The 26,146-nt window shown below is 40.8% G+C and overlaps 1 protein-coding gene across 1 annotated transcript in view; it reads right to left on the reverse strand.

The window, feature by feature from the left end:
* foxp4 (forkhead box P4) overlaps positions 1-25,653 on the reverse strand; it is a 114,587-nt gene extending 88,934 nt beyond the window's left edge. Inside the window, exon 1 of the mRNA XM_030776375.1 lies at positions 25,179-25,653. The gene's annotated coding sequence lies outside the window, so the exon portion shown is untranslated. The remainder of the gene's footprint in view (positions 1-25,178) is intronic.
* Between the last annotated feature and the right edge of the window lie 493 nt (positions 25,654-26,146).

The following is a 26,146-nucleotide window of genomic DNA, read 5'->3' on the forward strand; positions in this document are numbered from 1 at the left end:
TACGTGTTTGTTCAAAAAGCTGCATAATGAGCGTCTCGCGAGTAAACATAACACAGGTGACAGCACAATTTGGGAAAAAAAAAAAAATGGAATACTTGTGCAAGACTATGTATGTGTATATGGAGGGTTGATTCTGGTCACCAGCAATAACAATTACTGTAAATGAAGAAATGGCAGCATTTTATGGGCTCCATCCGTACGGTGTAGACTGGTGTCAGGGACCCGCTCTCATTGTCAGAGATTAGATCAAATTGTTCGCTGATTTACAGCAGCGTTCCTCTCCAGTGTCAACCAATTAACATTTCCCCAACACCTTGCTACTCTTTGAGGCTTGGTGTCTCCATTGTAATGGGAGGTTTGCAAGGTCAGTGTCTTTTATGGAAGTAGTCTGTCACGTTACTATTCTCCTCATGAACCAGCTCTTAATTGTATTAGCATCTTTTGCATTGACTGTATCTGCACTTTTAATTCAGGAATGTACAGGACAATGGCGTTCCAGCAGAGACAGATTCATATTAAAAAAAAAAAAAAAGCACAATGCACCCATTCAGTCCAGTGCAAATACTTAGATGACACACTGTTCCCCATAACTTCATCTCCATGCACATGAACGCAAACACACACAGACGCACGCGTGCACACATACACGCACACACACACGCACACAGTGTACCTCACACTCACACCATAAATGACCAGACAACAAACTGAAATCCTTTTGTCTATCACCACTGGGCCTTCACAACATACACAAACACACACACACACACACACACACACACACACACACACACACATGCGCGCGCACGCACGCACACGCACACACACATAGCTCTCCAAATCTTTGGCTTGTATTTTGTGGTGGCAGTGAGCACAGATGGCAACATCTGGAGGCATTTTAAGTCTGTTTACATTTCCAAAACACTGAAAAATAGTGCAGGTGCCAGAAGAGTAATAAAGAAACAGGTCACAAAAAAGGATTGTTTAAACTATAACAACTCTCAGCTCTCTGTGCTCCTGGAGCCTGCCCACTCCCCACTCATTTTTCATGAATTGCACACCACTCAACTTTCACAAAAAAACAAGGCGTCGAAGTTCAGCTCCAGCAATAACAGGAAAAATGGAAGGAGAGAGAGAGAGAGAGAGGTGACTGAGACAGAGAGGGAGGGAGAGAGAGAGAGAGAGAGAGCAGACAGAGAAAGCAGACAGAGAGAGAGAGAGAGAGCAGACAGAGAAAGCAGACAGAGAGAGAGAGAGAGAGAGAGAGAGAGAGAGAGAGAGAGCCTCTGTGTAGTCACACTATCAAACAATCAAGAAATAAAAGGTGGTTTGTGTTAAATTAATTATCATAACTAAAGCTCTAAACCGGCAGAACAGAGTCGTCAGACAATTTCCTTCACATATTTACTTAAGTACGCTTTTCAGCTAATAACACTGCTAACCCTCTACCACCGCCTCCAATTCCATCTTCCTGTCGGTAGCAAGTTAAAAAAAAAAGCTTTTCAGCCATACCCTATCAGGCTACTGGTCAGATAGGTGTCAGGGCCTTAACACTAATTGTTGTGAACCAGACCACACTTTACACTGCCTTTGAACAACTCCACTACAGCTAACACATGGACTTATCACAGTGATTTTCAAAATGTCTCCTCTATTACAGAAAAACCACCAAAACTTACCATTACGCATATGCAAACCATATAAACCCTACACAAGTATTCACATGGTATAACTTAAAAACAGACAGACATCCACACACATACACACACACTCGCGCGCGCACACACACACACACACACACACACCAGCTGTGTTTAAGCTTTCCTAAGATCCCTTAAATGTCGAAAACAAAAAAGAAAAACACTTGGATTTTGTTCAGTCTAATCAAAACAGACACAAAAAATAGCTCTGAAACGCTGACATCATTTCAGTCGCTTCCCCCGCGCAGCTAGCGAGGGGAATGCTTGAGAATTTGACACACAAAAGCACATGCTGTGTAGGATGCAATTACAGTGATTGAGTGTAATTTAACCATGTAAGCTGAAACCAGCCTGGCAAATGGGAGAAAACTGGGAGATCAAAAACGCAGCCAATCCAGACAACACAGAGGACAGGGGTGCAAAGCAATCACCTTTGAACTCCTCTGTGTTTTCAATGATGACTTGCCGCGAAAGGGAACGGATACCGCATCATTGTACCCTATTCCTTAACTAACATCTCTATATGTTTTTACGTCTACGAGGTCAAGAAACTGAGCAGACAAGGACCCCGGGCAAACAAACGCCCGACACTTCCCAAAGTTTCCTTCCTTTGGAGATTTAGATGGTACAGATGAATATACTGAAAGACACTCAATTAAAAAGAAATCTGGATTTGAAATGTTTTACCGCAAAAAGAGAGGGAGAGGGAGAGAGGGAGAGCGAGAGAGAGAAAGTCAGGATTTCTATAATCCCCTTGGCTATTGCATTTTCCCATGGGAGTTCTCTCACCCTTTCCAAAAGCGAGGGAAGATGAAGGAGAAAAACATGCGAGTTCTTTTTTTTTTTTTTAAGTCGTCCGCGAGACTTCTCAGACTCAGGCCATCTCGTGGCACCGACCAAGGCTGACTTTTTCGATGGATTAACATCATCACTGATTGTTACCTTTTGAACAAAGGGAGCCGCAAGCAACCTTGAGAAAGGGAACGAGGGGAAAAAAAAAAAAAAAAAAAAACCTTTACAGTCTCTCACAGTCGGTCACATGTGTGTCCGACTCCTGGGAAAAGTCCAGAAAACTGCCAGTCATAGATGAGAAAATGTGAGGAATTTTGGTGAGAAGTTTGTAGCCATCATCAGGTCTGGCTATGGACTAGCAAAACAACATGGCAAGCTTTGAAATCAATCTGTCATATGAGAGGGGAGGGGTAAAAAATCATTCAGCACGACTTAACCTTTTTTTTCCCCTTCTAATTCTATTCAAACAACAACAAAAAAAAAAACAGTAGTTCTGTTGAAACATCACAATGACTATTCCTCCCCTTCCACATTTTGACAAGAGGATACCAGGCTACCATTGTTGCCGTCAGACACATAACCAAGGTGTGTCACTGATCAGATGTCCAAATATACTCATGAGAGAAAACTGTTTTCGTAACAGTTAGCATTTTTTTTGTTGCTAATTAGACATTAAGCGCGTATCGCAACTCGTTTATGAATTCACGCGAGATACTGACTGCTTTTTCAGTTGCTTTTGTTGTAATTGAACTTCAAGTTTTAATTTTTAAACACTGAGAATCAAAGTGTCTTGCAGTTACATGGGCTTTGCACTGTGTATTTATTTATTCATCAATTAATACTAATTAAAAACAAGTGTGACGAGCTTTGTTTATCTTTCAGTTATCTTTCATCCCCAAAGCTATGGAAGTTTCTACTTATTTTATCTTTGCATTTTACATTACAAAGTGCTTATTTCAATGCCACGGGCTAAACTGGAAACAAGATACATATTTTATTTAGCATGTTACATTAATGAAAAATACACCCTCAATAATGTTCAGACACACCACTTTAAAAAGAATGAGACTACTGAAGAACTGATGAATTCACAAGAGCTGGTACAGTCATGTAGAACGTCAGCTGAGGGCTTTAGTCGAGAGACTTTGAATGTAAATTTCACGGTGAGGGTAGCATTGGTACTGACAGGAGAGCCGACTCCAGGCCTCTCCGTATGGGCCACGCGCGTTGCTGTCTGAGGGTAAGTAAAGGAGCTCTGGGTGTGCCTATATCACTCATCAATCCATCTCTATCACATCCAGCCATTTCCTTCTCCACCAAATCCCACAAATCAAATTAGACTTTCCTCACCTTCACCTTAACGCTCATGAGTACTCCACTCTAGAGGGGCCGACTCCACGGCAGGCTGGCAACTCTATAAACATTTAACGGCCATTCCGGCCATTTGCGGCTATTCGCGGCCACGCTTCGACCGTGCGCGTGGATCGCACCTCGACCAATTCTCCCTCTTCTCCTTCAGACCCCTACTCTAGTGGGAGTTCTCCATTTGCCTGGCAAGAAAACTCTGATAGAACCTTTCGAAGCCCTTAAGCTAAGCTCAGAACAAGTCTTAGATATATAACCCATCCACATGAGTAGATCTTTTTGACTCCATAAGCATAACTAAGAACCATCACCTCAGATCCAGGATAATGAAGACAAAAAAGACATCAAATTTGATTTTGTAAATGGACTTTTTTTTTTTTTTGCTCATATTCTAGTTCTAAAAGACACTCTTAGCTATTCATTGAGGAATATGTTACTTCAACATACTCCCAACACTACGCATTGTGAGAACCTTAATGAAAATCCAACTCACAAATCCACAGCTGAACACATACAAGATGGTTTGTGTATGCTGTCTTGTTCACACACATTATCTCCAAAAAGCTTGAACAATATCTGCCAAACCGTGTCAAACCAAACGTCATATTCATGTCGACTGTGTACACTGTGAAAGCAAAACAGCCTGTACACAAGATGACAAACACACACACACACACACACACACAATTGTGGCCCAGGTCACTGGCTTATCACCTATTGACTAAAACGCTCCTCGAGATCAACTCAACAGCAATAGGTGCAAAACTACAAGCGGCGCTACACCTTTAATACAGCTCCCTCTCTCTCTCGCTCCTCCACTCCTTTGAAAGGTAACAGCGAACATTTAGACAGCTAGTGAAAAGAAGTCAATATCCTCTGGAGGCCTGAGCGGATTATGAAATGTCACTTTCTCTCAGCAGACAGAGAGGGGCCAGGCCAGAGCAGTCTCACACACACACACACACACACGCACACACGCACGCAGAAATACAGTTTCACAAAATCTCTGCACACACATACAGCTCTTGGGCATTGCAACAAGATGGCCTAACACTGCTCAACTGTCCCTTCTCTGTCAGAAGCATCTCACAATATCCAATCAGAGTCTGAGCAACCAACCACGAACACACTCATCCACTTCTTAAAGAAAAGAGACAGCCCATTCCCTATGTGTGAGTATGTGTATGTGTGTGTGTGTGTGTGTGTCCACCACTCAGTGATAGCCACCATAATGTACCACGTTCTTCATTTTCCCTTTTACTACTAACTTCTCTGCAAGCCAGATCCCATGAAGACATTTGTTTTGAAATAACACCAACAATTAATAATGCATCTGTCCATTGTTTGAGAAGTGGGAGAGAAAGCAGACACAGTGAGTCACTGGACTAGAAGAGGAATGGAGAAGACAGAACATAGCACATCGGTTCTGATATAAAGAAAAAAAAAAAAAGATGTAATATATTGATTGGTTCTTTAAACACATAACCTGTTACAGATGCACATAAAGTCTCTATCTCAATCTAATCCTCTTATTAAACAAACATTCTCTAATTAAGGCAAGAGTGGCTCTACCAATCAAATATGAATATTTTAAAGGGAGTGACAACTGTTTTCAATGGACCTTTTTCTTTTCCATTTCCAATGCTCTGAAATCTATTTAGTATTCTATTTTATTTTTAGTAAAATGCTAAAAAAAAAATAAAATGCAAAGAAAGGGGAAGAAAAGTTCAGATTATCTAAAAGAATTCCAATTAACACCCTCTCACACAGTAATTAGCTATTGAAACAGCTAATGAACAAACTGAAAATCCCTGTAAGCCGAGATGCTGCATCGCTAATTAATTCTGAAATCTGTAGCATCTCTCCCAGAACGGAACATGATAATTTGTTTGACAGAGCGTCAACACCTGGCCAGAAAATAAAAAAAAATAATAAATAAAGGAAAAAGCTGTGTAAATAAAACACGGACCTCCTTTCCTACTAATATGCCCTTTGCTTTCTCTCTCTCTCTCTCTCTCTCTCTCCATTATTTTTCTCTGACAACTTTCATTTTTCTCCCACCATTAAACTCAACAGTCACATGGGACTTTAAAGGAAGGAGCTGAGTGCTGCACCTAACAAATGTGTCTGTGTGTATGTGTGTGTGTGTGTGTGTGTGTGTGAGCTAATTAATAGATAGCATGTCTGAGCCTCTGTGAGGTTTCCAGTCTGACTGACAAACAAATAGGTGTGTTGCCTGTATTTTGCTATAGCTGCAACCCAAAAGCCATGCAGAAATCTTTAAACCTAACTTCAAAACTGAGGACCCATCCTCCACCTCCATACGCCTGTTATAAAAGCATGCTCAATTAAAACACAAAGAGAAAATATAGCAATTATTTTTTTTCTTTCTTTTGTTTTTTTTTTGTTTTTTGTTTTTTTTTTACAACAGAGACTTCGAAAAAGACAGAATCAAAGAGCAAGAGTGGGGGGAGAGGTGGGCAGGGATGTGTGGTGGGGGTTTGGGGGTATTCTCCTCCAGTATGTCTGTCACTCATTTACTCAGTGGTGGATCAGTTCTTCCACTGCTGCGGGCTGGACACAGGGATGCCCCCCCCCCCCCCCTCGCTCACTCTCCTGTTTTTTAAGTGGTTGCTCAGAACTAAAGTAACGTCAGCGCTAGCTCTATTAAAAAAGTATGTGGAGAGGGATGCCCCCCCCCCCCAACCTCACCCCGCCCCACCCCACCCCCTCCCCTCCCAGTCTTATGTCATGCACTTGTTCCAAACATGTCAGGCTGAACTTTTAACCCCTTTACCACCATGGCCCTATGGATCACAGGTCACAGCAGTGTGATTCGCAATGTCAAGAGGGTACCGATTCTTTGTGTGTGTGTGAGTGAGCGTGTGTGTGTGTGTGTGTGTGTGCGCGCGCATGTGTGCGTGTGTGTAACATTCAGCGATTTGAAAATGACTTCTTTATGGTCTGTATATTCAATGCCAAATAACAGGCACATACATAAACAGCTGTCATAATCTACCGCAACATTAAATCAGATGATTTCGACTTTCCCGACACATTGACAGAGTCCTCAGTCATTAACCACATGCGATCCAAGAGACAAAAAATTCCTTCCAAAATGACAGTCACAGTTTCTAAAAGAATTTCATGTCAATCCATCTGCTCCCAATATGAAAGCAATGCCTTCCAGGGAGTTATGAGTATGACTCAGTCTTTCCTACACTGTACGTGTCAGCTGGACACCTCAGATATAGGAGGGCAGGGCAGTGCATCTGCATTCTCTGCACTTTTAATATAGTGAGATAGTCATCTGAGGGAAAAAAAAAAGAACACTGATTTTACAAGCCTAATTCCGAGGCTCTTTATCAGGCAAAGATCCGACTCTTGTCAAGTGAAAATGTGATAAAGTCAGTTTCTAACTACACCAATCGATGAAAGTAATTTATTTACCTCAGCTAGGCAATTTCGGTTCCTTCTCGAGGAGGAAAAAAAAAAAAAAAGACGGGGGGGGAGAAAAAAAAAAAAGTTTGGCTTTGGCAAGGCCTTGTGTGAACAGTCCCCAGATTAATATTCTTCTCATGAAATTCCCTTGAACATGTGAGGAAACTCCATAAATCGGCCGCGGCAGGGTTAATGCAACACTTCAAATCTACGCCGAATCTCAGGCAGAAGCAGCTTTGATTACTTGCTTTTGTGAACAACAAGGGGAAAAAAAAAAAAAAAAAAGAGGACAAGTCTTTGCACCGCTATCTGACGCACCTCTGCCCTAACCTCGGCTCTGTTTCGCACCTTCAAACGGGGTGGTACGCCACAACAGAACTATGAGAGGGAGAGCTGCAACCTTCATCTTTGTTTAAGGGAGACAGGAGGCAGAGCTGCCACTCTATGGGCAGCTCAATCTGCACAGCTCTGACGTTAAAAGCGCCACTTTCTATTCAAATGACTACAGACTAGGGGGGAAAAAAAAAGGGGGCGAAGTCCTTAACTTTAGTGAATGTAGTGAATGAAATAAAAGCTACTTAAATAGCATAATAATCAATACAAATTGAGCCACTTACGGAACCTACTCAATAGGTAATGAATATTCATTTTCTTAGTCATTCACACACATTAAGTGGGCATTTGCAGTGGTTGTAGTAAACCAATCATCTGGGGTTACCACCAAAATTAGGTGTGCGCAAATGAGTGTGAGATGAGTATGTGCATGTGTGTGTGTGTATGCGTGCTCTTGTGAGTGAGTCAGAGAGAGTCAGTGAGGCAGTGAGTCAGTGAAAAACAAAACCAACAAGGCCAGTGGAACAGTCAAAGATCTCAAGGTTCAGATTTAGCAAATCTTTCAGTCCAGCCCATTGTGTTCATTCATAGCACAGCCCAGCAGCATTTCTTCAATATGAATAAATGCTACACTAAAATATAAGGTTTGGCCAGTCAGCAATCCAATCAAATAAACAACTTCATCATGGTATTTTTTTTTTTTTGGTCATGAGACTGTATGTCATTTACATGAAATTCACATTTATAAGCTGAGCCCATTTATCGAGCCCTGTTTTTTTTTTTCCCCCAGAGGGAGCATAAACCACTCTAGCACTTTCTCTTTCTGATTCTAAGCAAGACGTTAAGGCCATCGTCATGCCTCTGCAGACACACCATACAGTGGCTCTTACGAGACACAGACGAAGAGGAAATGTCCTACAAGAGGGCAAACATGTTCACAATTTAAGAGCTCGATGAAAACATTTTTATCCAAAATCTTTTCAATAACGTGTATTCAATAGAGAAACCAGCCTTGTACATGAGGTTGAAACCAGGGCTAATATGTATATTAGGGGAAGTTGCTTATACTCAGCGGCCACTCCACTGTGGACTGACAAACATATCCCCTTCTTTTCATTATTGCTCTTTCTTTTTTTTTCACTTTTCTTTTCTTTCTTTTTCTCCTCCTCTGAACCGCAGAACAATAATGTTTGAGGAGGCAGTGGCAGCTGCACGTTGGTCATCCTGCTGGCAGCCCCACCATTGTTTCTCCTCTCCGGCCCAGACAGGGGGTTTTCTGATCCTCTAAACGCCGGGGAACCGTGGACAATTTCGGTTGTGAGAGTCAAAAATGAGCGCCCTGATGAGTAAAGGGCTCCACCTGGGTCCTCTATCAGCGATGGAAAAAGTAGAGCGAGTTCTTTTCAAGACTTTTGAGAGACGCACATTCTTGAGAGTTTACGGCGCTCGTTGTTTTTAAATGCGTCGTCAACACAGTGGACGGTATCCCAGAAATAAAGTTCTGGTCTGACGAGCTAAAAAACCCTGGCAGCGTTAATAAACTCAACATGTGACGAGCTCAGACACATCACCGCAAGGGCACTGACTTGTACGAAAAGGCAGAAAGAACAAAAAAAAAAATTGAAACTCTGATTGGAAGATTGCGAGACAGAGCTACCTGCTCGATTCCTTCGGCCAATGAAAACAAACGGACGGAATTTCCGACGTTCCCCTCGTTAAAATATGTCACGATGGAGATTTTAGTGTCATCTCAAAAGTTTAATACAACGATTATAGTGGATAAGTGAATCTGGCACATAGTTTAATAATCAAACTCTGAATGTACACTATTTTGGGTGGGGGCGCTGATGGTGCTGGACAGGGGGATATCAATGGTTTCAATATTAAATAAGAAATCACAAGCATATGGAAGAGGTTTAGCCTCCACAAACAGTAAGCCCTCACAACCCTAAAACTCTAATCCCACCCACTTTAAACCCGTCAATCAAAATTGCCCTCTCCTTCACCTACTGTCCCACCCTTCCTCATACAGGCCAACTTTATAGTTCCACTGTATCCAAAAACAAATCCGTCAGAAACTTGAACCCTGGCTCAATTCGGCTTGCAGAGGGTTTGTGGACTTTGTCCGTTTTGTGGCACTTTGCTAATGTTTTGTGCTTATTCATAATATGAGCTTGGCCAAAGGATCCTGAGGGCCCCATGTTAACCGTATACATAGCCCTCAATTAGAGCCCAGTAGATATACTCACTGGCAAGTCAGACTGGACTGTTTATCATCCTTTCCCAGCGTTTTAATGGGATTCAGTCTGAATTCAAATAAATAAGCACTTCAAATCATCATCAGAGGTCCATTCTTCCTTATTTAAAATGTCCTCCCTTTGATCCCTCTGCCATTTACCCTCAGTCACTCAACAAAAAGTCATGAGGAAAAAAAAAAAAAAGAAAGAAAGAAAAGAGTGAAAATATCCACTATGTGCGGTCACTTTAAGACAGCTAATTCTCAACAAAAGCAAAGCTATAATTTATACTCGCCTGCTGGACAAAGCCTGGAAAAGCCTGTGGAATGTTTGCTAGCTGCCTAGATACTAAAAGAGAAGCTTATTGACGGAGCGGCTGAGAAAATAACACCACCTTGTGTACCGAGCCCACGACCAAATATCCACAAACCCTTTTATCAAAGAGTCTGCTTAGAGCCCGAAAGAAATGGAGGGAAAACAGTAGAGCCAGACAGCACTTAACACAGAGAGGTGATTGGTGTTCGCAAAAGCCCTCCTCTGGCATTTTTTTTTCTTTAGCTCTTTTATTTGACTCCTGCCACCTCTTTAATAAAGCAGATACATCTAGCCAGGAGGAGTCCAAACGACAGGACAGGTCACTGTGTGTGTCAGTCGTCAGAGGGTCACTTCCAGAAGCAATGGTCCTAAACCACGGACAGGTTTGAAAAGAAAGCACAAAGGGACTTTCCACACTCAGTAAATGAGGGGACATCTGGTATTTTGCGCAGGACTGCTGCTGCTGGACAGAGTGGCAAAATAAAGCATCGTCACTGGTACGAAATTTTAACCAATCCCAACAGAGAACGAAAAAAAAAAAAAAAAAGCCCTAATGGCTCTGACATGTCTCTATGCTATGACCTCACCACAGAGAGCGTGGAGACAGTCTACAGAACCATGGCAGAAAGCAGAGGAATTCCGAGAGAAGGGCCCATTCACGCCAATGGGCTAACAGTGATGTGTGCTGGCTCACTTCAGCGCACACATGACCAGACTTCCCTTCCCTGGTGGCATCCATGAACAAGCTCCAGAGAGAAGGCCGCTTTTGATTGGTCTTTGAGCGCGGGCAGAATGGCCAGTGTCACGCGCTGTCGGCTGCTAACCTGACTGGTTGCGGCGGTTTTGTAATTGGAGCCGATCTGTAAGCCATATGCCACTTTTCCTCTAGTGCCAGCTCACCCTCCGGCCCCCCCCCCCCGTCTCACCCCCAATCACCACTCTGATGCCAGGCACACTTGGGCTCCCATGAAAAAAAAGCCCCTCCACTTCATTAAGAAAGTAAACACAAGTGCTGTCTGAAGTGTCTAATTAGTCCCCTAATTACTCCCTGCTCGTTACTAATGCAAATTAGATTACGCTGCTTAACTTCATCGTGTCCACAACACCGCTGTTAATTGAGGCCTTTTGAAATTAAATTACCCACTAATTAGCATATCAAAACCATTAATTCTGTGCCAGAAAGAAAAAAAACAACAACAAACGCCAAGTTTTGCTAATGAGTTTTGCTAATTGAATATGTACGTTCAATATTGAGTTTTTGCCAGCCAGCCCCTATTCAGTTACTCAGCCACTTGCGTCTATGCGTGTGCATGTATGTGTGTGTGTGTGTGTGAGAGAGAGAGAGAGAGAGAGAGAGAGAGAGAGAGAAAGAGAGAGAGAGAGAGCTCAGACAGAATAGAAATGCGAATAATTTTTTAAAACCATTCAATTTGTTAAACGCTCTGTCAATATTTTCCCCTGCACACAGCACAAATGGTCTGCTATGCTCCATGCATGAAACAAACACAAGCTGAGGTTTTAAACAGGCACCCTCTATTCATAAACACAGAAGTGAGAGGAAATAGAGAGTTGCCGTCCTGACGAGTTGAAACACATAAGCATGCTATACCATTCCTTAAGATACAACTTACAGTGAAAATCGATCGTAGGGAAATTAAACAGATAACTGTCCAATACATTTGTGTTTAATTAAATTGGAAAAAAAAACAAATTGAGGACCTACAACAATCCAAAGCAGAGTCTCCCGTGCATGGATACTCGTCTGTAAATGTACTTCCAATACGGGACTCTAAGTCGTCTTCGATAAACTGGGCATGGAAGAATTCAAATCATTCAAAAATAATTGATTCAAATAACTTAAAAAAAAAAAAAAAAAAACCCCGAAATGAGCAGATCTATTTTCTCTAATCGTTTAAGAAATCTGAAAATTACAATTACTGTACAAGTTCCCATTAATTTCACTTTAGCCAGAAACTCCTCTAAACTTTTGTGATGATATTCTCGTAGCTTTCCACCCAACCACTGTTCATTTGGTTATGAATAAACCTTATGTAATAAAAGTTCATGGCAATTAATTCATATAATATTGGTAGGGGAAAAAAAAAAAAGATTAAGAGTTCTCAAGAGCCATTTCTGTTTCAAATGCGAACGGCTGGGATTCAATTTAACACTTCCCTTTACCCCGACACTCTACCTCCGCCCTCAGCCAAATATCCATCCAGAGAGGATTTCGAAAAGGATCCATTCATTCTCTATGTTCTTAAAGTTTCATTTTATTAAGGTTTCTGACTCATTTGAATACAACTTTAACAGAAGATGAAAAAAAAAAAAAAAAATGAAAAGCACGAATACTGAAATTGAGAGGTAGCCACACAAAAAAATTAAATAACCATGATAATTAGATGTAAAGATATTATAATTCCTTTAAGGGGATGCATTGAAACTGCTGCGCTACAATATTTGGCCTAATTGCCAGAATTACCATATTAACCAGTTACCATTTGAGTAAGTTGATTAAAAAATTGATTATTCGTCTATTTCTTTTAGGAGTTTCTTAATCAAAATCTAACATCCTTGAAAAATTAATTTGAAGCCCCTCTTATCAGTTAATTAAATCTGGTTGGAAGTCATTTTTCTGTGAAGAGTGATTAGACGGCTCTCTCTGTTCTCCTCTGTTCAGACAGCATGACGTTATAAAACTTTTCAATGTCTCATCAAACATTAAAAATAAGAAGAATAGAATTTCTTTGAAGGGCTATTTCCTTTTTTTTTTTTCTTCTTTTTTTTTTTTTCCTCCAAACCTACGCCTTTCTGATAAATTGCGCTATACCCAAAAGATCTCTCACTCTCGTTAACACATTCTCATTAACAGCCAGGAGAAAGAGAAAAGAGAGAGAGAGAGCGAGAGAGCGAGCGAGAGGTGGGAGAGGGAAATAATACCAGTGCGCGATGGATGGTTGGGTGGAATTTTTGCTCATGCTCCCAGGGACCTAGGTTGAGGGGGAGTGTGTCAGAGGAGTTGTTGAAAATGGGACTGTTCCTTCTCTGTGGGGGGTGAACCACCAACCAAAATTACAGAAGGAACTACCGGCAGAGACGGAAAGGTGCTTTTCAAGACCGGGATCCAACCGGGAGGGGGGGGGGGGGGGGGGGGGGGGGGGGGGGGGCAGGGGAGGGACTGTGTTGTCCCATCAGACAGGTTACGTACTATTCCAAAAAAAAAAAAATCAAAACTAAAACAAAAAGACTTTAACAAAAAATCCCTTCCCCTTTTTTTTTTTTATTGCCCTTCATATTTTTTTCTGTGTAAAGACCTCTTTTCTTGGACAAATCTAAGAACATACAGAGGAAAGAGGCAATATGTCATGATTGACAAAAGAGGGATTTTACATATTTTATTACAGTAAAGTACAATGTTATATTGATATCTTAAATGTCTCGCTGGACAAAGTCGTCAAAAAGATAAGACACTGGATGTCAGAGCGGTGAAGAGAGGGCGCAGTTAATGCTGCATCTCTCTGAAAGTCAGCCAACACATACCCCCTCTCCCAGACAACCTTGGCTTGAGTTTATGAAGACAAAACATTAAAATGAAGAGATAGAACAGATAAAACACATGACACTAATTCTTCCTTTCTTCACGACAGCTCTGGGGATATATGTATGCGTATACAGTAATTCTTATAGATCCTTATAGACCTATGTATATATTCTTTTTTTCAGGTTTCCTTCTTCTTTATATATATATATATATATAGTGCTTGAAAAATCGCTGTTTATTACATTTAAAGATTTATTTATGTCTAGTTTTAAAATAACAATAAAATCCACAGCGTTATAATAAAACATTGTTCCTCACTATCCTTAATCCTTAAATCAAACGTAGCTGAGCCTGCTGCCCTGAAAGACTGATTTGTCCCTTTTAAAAGTGTGTCTGCGATGACTGAAGCCCGAAAATGTGTCGGCGAAGACTGAAGACAAAACACAGAGTCTAACGGTTCGAAAAAAGAGCAGAAGTCACAGAGCAATTACAAATTTTTCGAATGACTGTATCACACATGCAGCACAGATGGTACAACACAGACAGCCACTGACAAGTGACATTATTCCTATTCCAACGTCAGCTGAGAGAACAGTACCAAAAAATTACATCTGTCTGCCCACCGTCTGCTTCTTGAGTGTAGTGAGGTAGTGATGTTCGTCACCCAAAGGGAGCTTTGTCAATTAACATGATTAGGCAGTTTATTGAATGACTGGGGGAGGGGCGGGGAGGTTGGGGGGGGGGGGGGGGGGGGGGGGTGGAGGATGCTGATTACATCGCAGAGGATCTCAGCTTACCATCAATCAATCAAGATCCACTCCAGCTCTTAATGCGGTCACCTCGTGGGGTTTGTCAATGCTTTTTTTTTTTCCCCTTTTCACTCTCTTTCTTTTTCCTTCCTCCCCCCATCTAACTTGTCATTCTGTCTGAAGCAGAACCACCATGGTCTCTCACAGTGGGAACTCAAATTCTCAAAGCCACAATTACCAGAAAAAGAACTATCAATTTCCTATGCAATTAACCCTGTGGGGGAAAGAGAGAATGGAGGAGAGCAGGAAAAAAAAAAGGGGGGGGGGGGGATTCAAATTTGGGGCACTAAATTAGACCTTGCCACCCCCACTCTCGGTAACCCTTTTTCATCCCCGGGCCTGTTGAGAACACTAATAAATTTGGGGTTAGGCAGAAAAGGTGACACATCCTTAGGGTTCGGATTTGACCCCTTACGCACGGGGTTGAAACGCTGGTTCCTTCAAATCAAGCCCATGTCCCCATTAACCATCAAATTGTTCAGCCATCTCCTCACACTGACAATATGCTAATATACACGAGGAGGAAGTCTTGGACCGCAGCGTGGAGCCGCAGAAAAATGATCTTTCACGGGAGTTGAGGCTTTTTATTTGGGGAGGGGATGAAAAGAGGACAGTTTGAGAAGGGGGGGAACAAGCCAGGGTTGTGTTTTTGAAATTAACCGTGGCAAAGCAAGCGGGGAGCGCTTTACTCTGAGGGACGTGGGCATGGAAAGCGATCGGTTCGGCTGCACGACCTCTTTGGGGACGATGACCGCACCCCGCTCGTCTGACCTCCCGTCACTGTGCACCCGAGACGTGCTTTCCGGCGAGTTCTTTCCAGCAATTTTCTTTTCTTTTTTCTTTTTTTTTTTTTTTTTGTTCTATAGCGCGCGCGCTGACGAGAGAGCGGATTCACAACGCCGTCAGAGATGGCATGGTTTTCAATAGCTCAACTGTCCTTTTCGTCCTTTACCTCTCCAAAAAAAAAAATAAAAATAGCACAGTTCTTTTGAATCTGAACTTTTCAAAACAAAAACAATGAAATCCAAGAAAATAAAAAAAATTAAAAAAAATTGCGATCTACGCGGTGCGAAAATAAATAAATAAGTAAATAAATACATAAATAAATAAATTAAAAAAAAAAAAAACTAAACTGACCTTCACAGCTTTGTTGAATATTTCTCAGTAAGTGTTCAAATACTGTGAAGCTTATTTTGCTGAAAGCCAGTTTGCTCTAAAGCTAGTAACAAATGCTGTTAGTCCTTGAAGAAAAGCTGCATTCATGTTTTCTCCATTACTAGCAGCTTATAAACACTTCAAAAGAAACCTCATGTTGGAAAAAGAAAATACAAAATGAAAGAGGAGAAATGATTGAAAAGGGGGGTCTGAATAAGTTTAATGGTCATAATGTTCTGGTCTTTCTTATCAAAAGATTTATGAAAGATTTTCTTCCATTTGTTCCCCTAACTGAATATTATTATTCCTTTTCAGATACTTGCGTAGTTATCGCAGTGACCAATCATGCAACTAAAAACTTTAGTACAAAAAGAAAGGACATTGCCTCTGAACGTCATGTCTCATGTTACAAAATGAATGCAATTTAGTAATTAATTTAGAAGATTATAGAGAGAATAAATGTGCCGTTTCATTTTAGCGTAGTTTAAATATACGGGTTAATTTTACTTTTGTATATTAAAAATCATTATCTATGTCTATATCTTTCATTATCTACTTTTTCTTTTTAAATAAATAACACCAAGCCTATAAATTAAATTCAACTTATTAAACATGATCAATTAAAGCCACTAGAATATTTGCATTTTTGTAATTTATCACTTCACTCCAACCTCAGGATTATCTGATTTTTTTTTTTATAACTCTTAATAATATCTGGTCAAAAGTCAAGTTCAAAAAAAAAAAAAAAAAAAATCAACAAAAAGAGAAGGAGCACTGTTGGGGTAAAATGCCATGTGGTCTCAATAAAATGGCATATTAATTTGTGCATGTAAAAAATACACACACACACAATAAAATAATCAGGGGAAGAAAGAAAGAAAGAAAGAAAGAAAGAAAGAAAGAGAGAAAGAACATGATTTTAGTTAGCTGTCAGTCGTTTTTTAATTAAACCATTCAGCCTCTCTTCAATGTGGGTGGATGGATGCCAGGAGATTAATTGATTTGAAAAGGTAGACATCTCTCCACAAATACTTTCCATCACAGAATACCAAAAAAAAGACAGAGACGTAGAGAGAGAGAGAGCAAGAGAGAGAGAGAGAGTGAGAGAGAGAGAGAGAGAGAGAGAGAGAGATACAGAGAGAGAACAAGAAAGCTGCGCCACTTCAAGCCTTCAGTTTTGGCCTGCGTGTCTTTACCGACAGAGTGAAAGGAAAAGATTACTTAGACGACGTATTAAACTGAGGCACAAAAACAGAGCACATTTAGGTCAGTGGATTCTCACTCTAAACCATTAAGACGTCGTATAGTCCTTCCAGTGACCACCTTAGAAAACGACTGGACGGTTTTGGATAAACCGTTGACAGGCCCTTTGAAGAGTGCCACATTTCAAACATCACCGTTGCCCTGTCCTTACATGGGAATTACTACAGTCTAGATAAGGAACTGTCCGGAATGCTTACTGCACAGATGAAGTCCTGAGCATCTGATGCAGGCTCAAGTGATAAGACGTGAGAAAAGTCAGTGTCTGAATCAGGAATGTCGTCTGCACTGACGGCTGTATTCATAAACTCAATTTTTATGTAACTACTGATAACATTTTCATTTAGAGTAATTGCTCAGTCTTAATCTTTGTTGATACATTGAGACTATACATGTAATGAAAGAAACAAATCACTGCTGTTCATGAAAATTTTAAAATTAGACCACACTGTGTAAAAATTGAAAACAGTAAAGAATTCCATGCAGAGGACACAGGAGAAAAAAAGGGTCTTTACATATATATTATGTATGTGTGTGTGTGTGTGCGCGCGTGTGTGTGCATGTGTGTGCCTGTGTGTGTGTGTGTGTGTGTGTGTGTGTCTGCGCGTGTGTAAAATGTAGCCCCGTGGATGGAAAGGGGCTGCGGAACAGACAAGGTAATCTTTTGGGGTTTAAGGGTTGGGTTATTTCCCAAGGAAGAAGGGACTACCGGCGAAATCCTTTTACAAATGTCAAGCACTTCCCAGTGACCACAGGGCCAGTCAGCATACAGGTACACTGGCCCATCCCACACATCCAGCGGGCTTAGAGCTTGACCACAGCCGCAGCCACCAGCACTGAGCAAAGCACTGCCTGTCACTTCTCCCTCTAGGGCACTGGGGAGGGAGAACTGGGGGCAGCGTGTGTGTGTGTGTGTGTGTGTGTGTGTGTGTGTGTGTGTGTGTGTGTGCGTGCGTGTGTCTGTGTCTGTGCGTGTGTGTGTGTGTGTGTGTGTGTGTGTGTGTGTGTGTGTGTGTCTCTGTGTGTGTGTGTGTGTGTGTGTGTGTGTGTGTGTGAAGAGGGGGTATTACACAATTATTCAGATAACAGCTGGGGATAATATAGTAGCAGATGTCCCTCAGTCAACAATGCCCACAGCCTGCAGCCAGAATGCAAAAGGCAACTACACTCTACCATTAGCTTCTTGCCCCCACACATACAATTTAACACAGATTTCTAAGAATTCTCTATCAAACAGACAAGATTTCAGCATTCAGCTTGTCTTGACAAATTAAAAGATTTATAGCAAAACATATAAATTTATACTCAGCTATTTTCCATTCGTCTAAGCATGTTATATATTCATTTACAATAATTAACATGTCTTCAGTAATATTTTCAGCAAAATTCCCTAAAAATCCAACACCCAACATGCTTTAAAACATTCAGAAATTATACAAAAATGTGTTATCAAAACAAAATTCAGTTCAGCTTATTTAATTCATTTCTTTAACATGTTTGCTCACTAAATCAACTTGTTTTTTGTTTCTTTTTTCTTTACATGTCAAAACCCCAGTTGCTATCTGATAATCAGTAGTTTCATACTGCACAGCATGAGGACATCTCTTTTATCAGGTTTGCTGGCTAGTTGCCTGTCCTAAATAAGGCTTGTCTGACTGAATAAAGCAAAAAAAGCCCCTCAGCTGGTGGGCAGGTGATGTTTAGCCAGCACCCCTTCCCAACGCACAAGCGTGCCTTCCGCTCCCCCCCCCCCCCCCCCCCCCCCCCCCCCCCCCCCCCCCCCCCCCCCCCCCCCCCCCCCCCCCCAGTGGCCGCGCCCCCGCAAGTTTACGTTCTCACCCCCCACCAAGCAAAGCCACTTCACCACAAGAGCCTCCCCAAAAAAAAAAAAAAGGCAAAGAGAGAGAGAGGGAGAGACAGGGAGAGAGAGAGAGAGAGAGAGAGAGAGAGAGAAGGAAAGCACAGATTTTGGGTCACACATGCAGGCCATGTTCACGAAGTAAATTCCACAAAAGCAAAACTGTTCCACACACTGCTGTAATTTAAACATGAAACTGTATAATCCTAACTATATCTCTATGCCACTTCCTTAAGAAAAATGCAACAATATTCAACACAAAGCCAAATTTATTGTAGAATTATACAGCAAAAAAAAAAAGGGGGGGGGGGCGGTAAACCCAGCACATCAATCAAAATTGAGAGCCAAATCTGATTTTGTTTTACACTTGGTTACAAGATAATTCTGTCAGAAGATGTATCAAGTTCGCCTGTTTCAAATGCAAATAACTTAAGTAGGCATCCCTTGTTACCCATTACTAATACCATAAAAGAAAACCAGTACTCCCCATTCCACTGATACTTTACGGATTAGCAAATGAAAATTAGATGCATTTATATGGTTATTACTTATATGGTCACCCAGTGGGATACGGATTTATCGAGACATACAGTAGAGCGTCAAAACTCCCTCTGGAATGCACTCACTGCACCTTCAGCTGCCGGGAGTGGATTAGGGTTTTTAAGTCCACTCCAAGGTTTGCCGCTATTAGCCACAGTACCGGGAATTCTGCTCACTGTCACAAAACAAAGACAGGGGCCCACAACGCAGTTCTCCGAGTAAAAAGTGAAAAAAATACGTTTTTTTTTTTTTTCTCTTCCAGAGAATATAAAAATATTTAAATGTTTAGCAAAGTTTTATAATCGCCACGACACCTCACCGTATTTTGAGCCGGAATTAGTAAAGCAGAGCTCTCGTCTGCAGGATTTCGTCACAGGCACAAACATCGTGAAATGGCCCATCGCTACGGAAACTTAACGCAACGCGTTAAAACGAATTCACAATAGCTGTGGCCCTACTGCTGTCATTTACTCATGGCTCAAGTCTTTCATTATCGCATTAAAAACAGCTCAAAACCCTTTTTTTCCCCCCTTTTTCGTCAAGAGGGGCTTTACAGTGCATACTCACCCAAGCACATGTTTGATAGACATGATAGGTTGTCAGTCTTTAACAGGATTTTTTGTTTTTTCTTCTTTTTTAAACATACCAAAAAGCCCTGCTATGCGGACCAGTTGAGTGTCACAGATGGGTGTGAACGGATAGGAGCTGGTGGAGGGAGCCCGTGGATTGAAAGAAAATCCATAACACAAATACAGCTGTCAGACGGAATGCAAAGTTAGCAGAAGTGGCTTTGGTCACCGCCGGGATTTGCTTATGACTTTAGATGCCATCTCGAAGTGGACACCCTCCCTGGCTCTCCCAGCCATTAATGCTATGTTCGTACAGTCTGAGATACACATGTCAAACTACGACAGCTTCTCTGCTAAGCGTGGGACAGATTCTACTGTGTTTGCCCTGCAGTATAGTAAAAGGAAAGCAGCAAAGGTGGTGTTATTTAGAACACTGTTTCCTCCATCACCAACTTTCCCTCTCTTTTACTCACTCCCTCACTGCCTTGGACAGGTTGGAACCTGTGGAAGGTCCTGGATGTACATTGAGGCCCCGGTTTCCACCACCGTCTGCAACTCTGAGCACCAATAATAGGCCATAAAGCCGGGACTCTGTCTGCCAAGCACTCTCCCGGGACGCTTAGCTAATGGATACAGAGGAATAATGACCAACGCCTCTGACTCTAATACTGTCATTTCCGTCTAGTGGACACCCTGCCTTTTCCTCCACCACTTTCCCCCCCCTCCCCCCCAGCTCATCGGAAATAGGCCTTTCCTTTCCCTCAAATACAGATAGGGTCATTCTTTGAGACATTCATCAACTTCTAACGGCTAAGCACTGTCCAGAAACACTGCATCTCACTTCCAGTTCGTGCCACCAAACCTACATGTATTTAAACTAATCACCTGGAAATGAAGAGACACTATAATATAATTCAACCTTTTTGCTGGGACCTAGTGCAAACAGCTCAAGGTAGGATTATACGGCAATACAATTCACACTGCCAGGTATGTCCTGCACTGACGGACGGGGTAGTCAGCTTTTCGACTGTAAAAACTGGTTCCGCCCATAACTGCCAAGCCTCATGCCAGTCTCTTCCAATCTCAAACCCATCTAATCTGATCAAGTGTGTCATCTGGAAAACATCCTTCATTTTCCCCAAACTTTCTATTTTTCATGATTTACAGATGGGCAAGCTGCTGAACTCTGGGTGAAATTGCTGTAAAGCAGAACTTTCTTTCCCTCTTGCCTTTCTTAGGCTCACGTTTGAGGAGAAAATGACAGCACTTTCAGTCCACTAATAAAAACAGCCCTCACTGTCTAAAAACGTGCATAATTTATTATTCACACACAAGAAAATGCTCAGCCTACCCCGTTCCACTGAATAACATCTTCAATTAAAACCACATGTTTAATCACCATTCACTCAAGCCAGCGATCACCACTGGTCAACAGCAGAGTCAACACATTCAGGGATGTAAATGACCGTAAAAATACGGCGTGGCCTTTTAGTGAAGATTTTCAGAATTATAAAGTGCTAACTTAATCATCATGTATTTTACGCAAATGCACTCTAGAGTACAGAGGCAGAGGTGCATAATAGCGCATCTACTATACAAGGTCAAATCCTACATAAAAAGAGATTTCATGTACTGTTCGGTGTATATTACTCTTCAAAAACACTTTGGTACAAAAAAAAAATGCACTTATACAAAAGCCAACATTATTTTTGGAGCGGTGGAAGTGTTTAATGGCAGGGAAGCCGAAAGAGGGACAGTCCTTAATATAATCAAAAGTGCTCCATGTTCTAATCTCACTGGAGATTATAACAAAAAAAAACAAAAAAAAAAAAAAACCCTACATCTAGTCCATCTCTCTTGACTGCTACTCGTCCGAATTTTAAGTTAACAGACGCAAAGACACTTTAATGGCGAACAATCACAGGTTTACACACAACCTATCATCAACCCATTCTAAAATCAGAAGAACCGAAAGTCAGCCAGCAGTCTACCTAACAATGAGGTGAGCAGCATGCCTGTACTTCACATACTGAGCACACTGATACATAGATACTCGCTTTTACAGACACACACACACACACACACACACACGAACACGAGAAACAACCAGTGCTGTCACCGTCGATCTTACCCTCTTTGACAAATAAAACACTCACATTTGAATCACTATGCCATCACACAATCACCACAACAATAGCAGGTATATGAGATAGTTCTCAGAGTGAGAAGGTTTTGCTCCTCTCAATTTGTCTTAAACACAAGGAAATGCTTTAAAGAAACTTACAGGACACACAATTATCAATAAGCTATGCCTCACGCCTGTTAGTTTTAAGATCCCACCTTACAAACAGAACACGCAAAAAAATCCGCCGAGGAGAAAGTGTTGCCATTAGGAGTTGCAGCTGCTTGTTCAACACAAGCGTATCCATCACAATAGAAGACACACCAAGCGGAGCAGAGTTTTTCCTCTCTTTCTCTCTATGTTTCTTTTTAAACACGTATTCTACTGACAAGCAGGACAAATTTAATTTCTTGTGAAAGGTTTTTTTGAAGCCCCCTGTTAAAATCAGGTTAAGTTCAGTCACCAAGCCTATCACCCAAAATCTTTTCACTGGAACTAAATTTAAATTCAAACTATACAAACACTTATGACTGCTCAATTTAAGATAATCGATACTAACATTGTAATAATGCAACATTTGTTAAAGTAACAGGGGGAAGGTTGCAAGGGTGGATATTAGCTTTAATCAGTTAATCGTACCCTTGAAAAAATTCTGTTGGATCTATGCATTCTGGAAGCAAACGTGTACACAGGTATTCTTATACTGTAACAAAGGACGCAGACTGTAACATTAATGAAACAAAACAATAACATTAAAAAATGCTATAATTATATATATATGGTGCGCCTTCACATGGCATACATAATTTAATTAGAAAAGGCAATGTGCCACTGCTAAAAGCCAACTAAAACTGTCATAAAATCCAGCTGTATAATTCACTGTTGATATTCTATTAAAATCTCATCAGTTGCTTCAATTAAAAGAGTGTCATGTTCCATAAATGCCAATAGATCAAGCAGGCAGCATTCACCTCCACTTACAGGAATGACCGGAATAACAGAGGAAAACACTATGAGTGCCCAGTAAATAAAATTAATTATGCCAACTACCCTGCTCATCATCAATCAACACATAATAACATCTATATCTCACATTATGTCCAATGTTTGTGTGTATGTAAGATGTGTGTGTGTGTGTGTGTGAGTGTGTGTGTGTGTGTGTGGATACTTTGCCTACTAATTGCCAGTATCACTTAAATCTTTTTGCTATGTGCAGACACTTTTTAAGGCCCTTCTTTCCTCTTGAAATTTTAACACTATCATTAGGGTTAGTGTGTCATTATTGGTGGCATGGATATTTTTCCATGTCCCCAAACCTTTTTTTTGGCAAAATTTAAAAAAAAAAACAGATAAAGGAAAATTCGTTAAGAATTTAGCATATTGTTTAAAACATGACGAAGAGGCAAAGAAGATTGAGGGTAGCGAAAATATAGCATACCATAGGGCATACAAAATGAATTTCTATGTTAAACAGTGTTTCAGACAAAAGGAGTGTTCAAATATAAACACTAGAATAAATGGAAAACCCCACAAAAAGTTTTAAGGATGTGGAAATTACGCGAAGAGCGCTCACGGGTGAAAAAAGGGATTACGAAGGACTGAAAATAATTTTTAGTTTTAATCAAACAGGTAACGTTACAAGTATATCAGGCAGAATTTAACGTAAGAAAAAATCGATTCAGTTCTAAAGATGGAGGTGTATCCACACGTTTAAAAAGTATTTAGCGTTGTGTTAATTTACTACATGCGTCGAGGCCTTCAGATATTAGTCGTTATCAATATGCAGTCATAATGTCACATTAGTTCATTAGAGAGAGAGAGTGTGTGTGTGTGTGTGTGTTTGTGTGTTTATATATATTTTTACATTATATATACATAATTTTTACATTGTTTATGTTAAGTTTTATTTTTCAATTGTTTTTCCTAATGATAAGTTATTCATGAGCGCAACATTTAATGCTCGTTGTCGTGTTTGTACACTTGCAACTTTTATATTTCAAATTGCCACCAGAAAAATGTGGTAGGGTATTTATTTGCATGAGCGAAAATATTTGCCTGACTGTAACACGACATTCATGTCACTAAAAGAAATATATATTTCAACGTTCCAAAAACAAGCCAACATATTGTACAACTAAGTTACCCTGTGTGAACAGTGTTACAGCAATATAGAGATGAAATACTGCAGAAGAAGTAAGATTAACCAAGAAACTTTTCTCAGACCATTCACTTGACCTAGTAAGAATCTATCTTTATCGCTTTACAAGCAAGGGGTGTAGGTTAACGCACAGATTTGTTCAATGAGAACTTCACTTACGTTTTTTTTCCCCGAAAAATAAACGTTAAAACCAGTTAAGGCTCTGCTTTAGCATATCTAATAAATTTGATTTAAAAGTTTCTGAACACAGATCATGAAGAAAACTAGTTTGAGCAGCTAATATACATTTATGTCGGCAACATCACTGACCTGAGGATTTTTAATCCAACTTTTTTGTGTTAAGTGCACGAAGCACATGCACTAATTTGCACAGTTCATCACATCACCATCTAACCCAAATTCGTGGGTAGATACCCTGCTGAAGACCCTGACACTCTCTACAGCGGGACGCAAAACAGCACGCGGTTCCTTCAGTAGCGAAGCAAAGTGAACTTTACAGCAGTCTTTGAAGTCTAAAACTTATAATGTAAAATCCGATTTTTAAGGAAAGGCTGGGTCAAAAACTCTATTTTACGACAGTAAGGGGAGAAAGTGAGCTCTAATAACTTACTACTGGAATGAGTCGTTTACAGCGAACTTTCTACCAATAGCCAATAAACAAATGCAACTTATAGCTCCAACCAAAAAAAAAGTTGTAATAGTGGTTAATCATTCGTTGGCGCGATCTGGTCATGCGAGCCACTTTTTCATTACTAGCAACACACGTGCTCACAAATTTTAATCCACCCGACGTTTTGTTTCTGTAATTTTAGGATGGCTGTGTGTAACAGTAACACACACTCTAATATCCATAATCTGCTTTTCAAAGGTGGGTTATCAAAAACTCGAATAGTACATTTTCCATGTGCTGACACTAAACAGGTGAATTAAGAGAAGAATAAAAAAGAGGAAGAGGGGAAAAAATAAATGAGCATGATATCAACCTGTTCGGAAATTCTGAAGAACTCAACTTTCACGCTACGGGCTGGACCATGTGGATATCTTGCTTCCAGGTTCTGTGAAATGTCCCAGCGATTCCAAAAACGTTGAAATGGAGCAACGCAACAGAAAAAAACTCTTGATCTAAGATTGATATCGCTGGACCATTACTTTCAACGGCGGTCGTCTTTATTAGTTCTTCCTTTCCCTTTATTTGCTTCCTCTCTCTTTCAAACTGATCACTCAGTTGGTGATAAGTCGAAACAATAATCGTGCACTAGCTCAGAGGCTGCATGGTCACCGTTCTTGGAAGTTCATGAAGAAAAAGCACGCAGATTTTATGCCTCTTCGTGGTTTCTTCCCAGCTTGTAGTTTTCTCTCTTGTTCTCGTTTATTCACAATATAGCCTTTCCAGAAGTCCCAGTGACGGTTGTTGCTTGAGTTTTTGGCATCTCATCTGTCCCTTTCTCATTCGGAGAGAAATCAGTGTTGAATTACTCGGGTTGTGTCTGTGTTGGAGATATGTTAGGGGACAGTTTAGTCTACCGTAATTCATCTAAAACAGGTGCGCGTCCACATTTTCCCCCGCCCGTCGCTTGTTGTAGAACAATAACAAACCAGCGCAAGCGGAACGGAGTTGCATGTGCGCGCGCGGCTCAAGAGCATGATCTTCTCACCTCCTCTCACATCCCGGGTTGAATTTTGCCATTGTGTCAGCCAACAAGCAACAGATGTTATTAAAAAGAAAGGTAAATCATGAAGCCGTTAACTACACCATATTTTCCAGGAAACTAGTAAGTCTGTGCCTTTATTCGTCATCTTCTTCCGTGATTTCATTGTTGTTAGTAGTAGTATCTTTTCATTACACTTCTTGTTGACTTTTAATGAGCGAAAAGAACGTTTTTCAGACATCGCGCGATGGCTTTTCACTGTATTGCCCTTTTACTGCTCATGTAACTTTTCTCCCTGTACA

This window comes from Chanos chanos, chromosome 6 (genome assembly GCF_902362185.1).
Source record: "Chanos chanos chromosome 6, fChaCha1.1, whole genome shotgun sequence".
In the NCBI taxonomy this organism is placed as follows: Eukaryota; Metazoa; Chordata; class Actinopteri; order Gonorynchiformes; family Chanidae; genus Chanos; species Chanos chanos.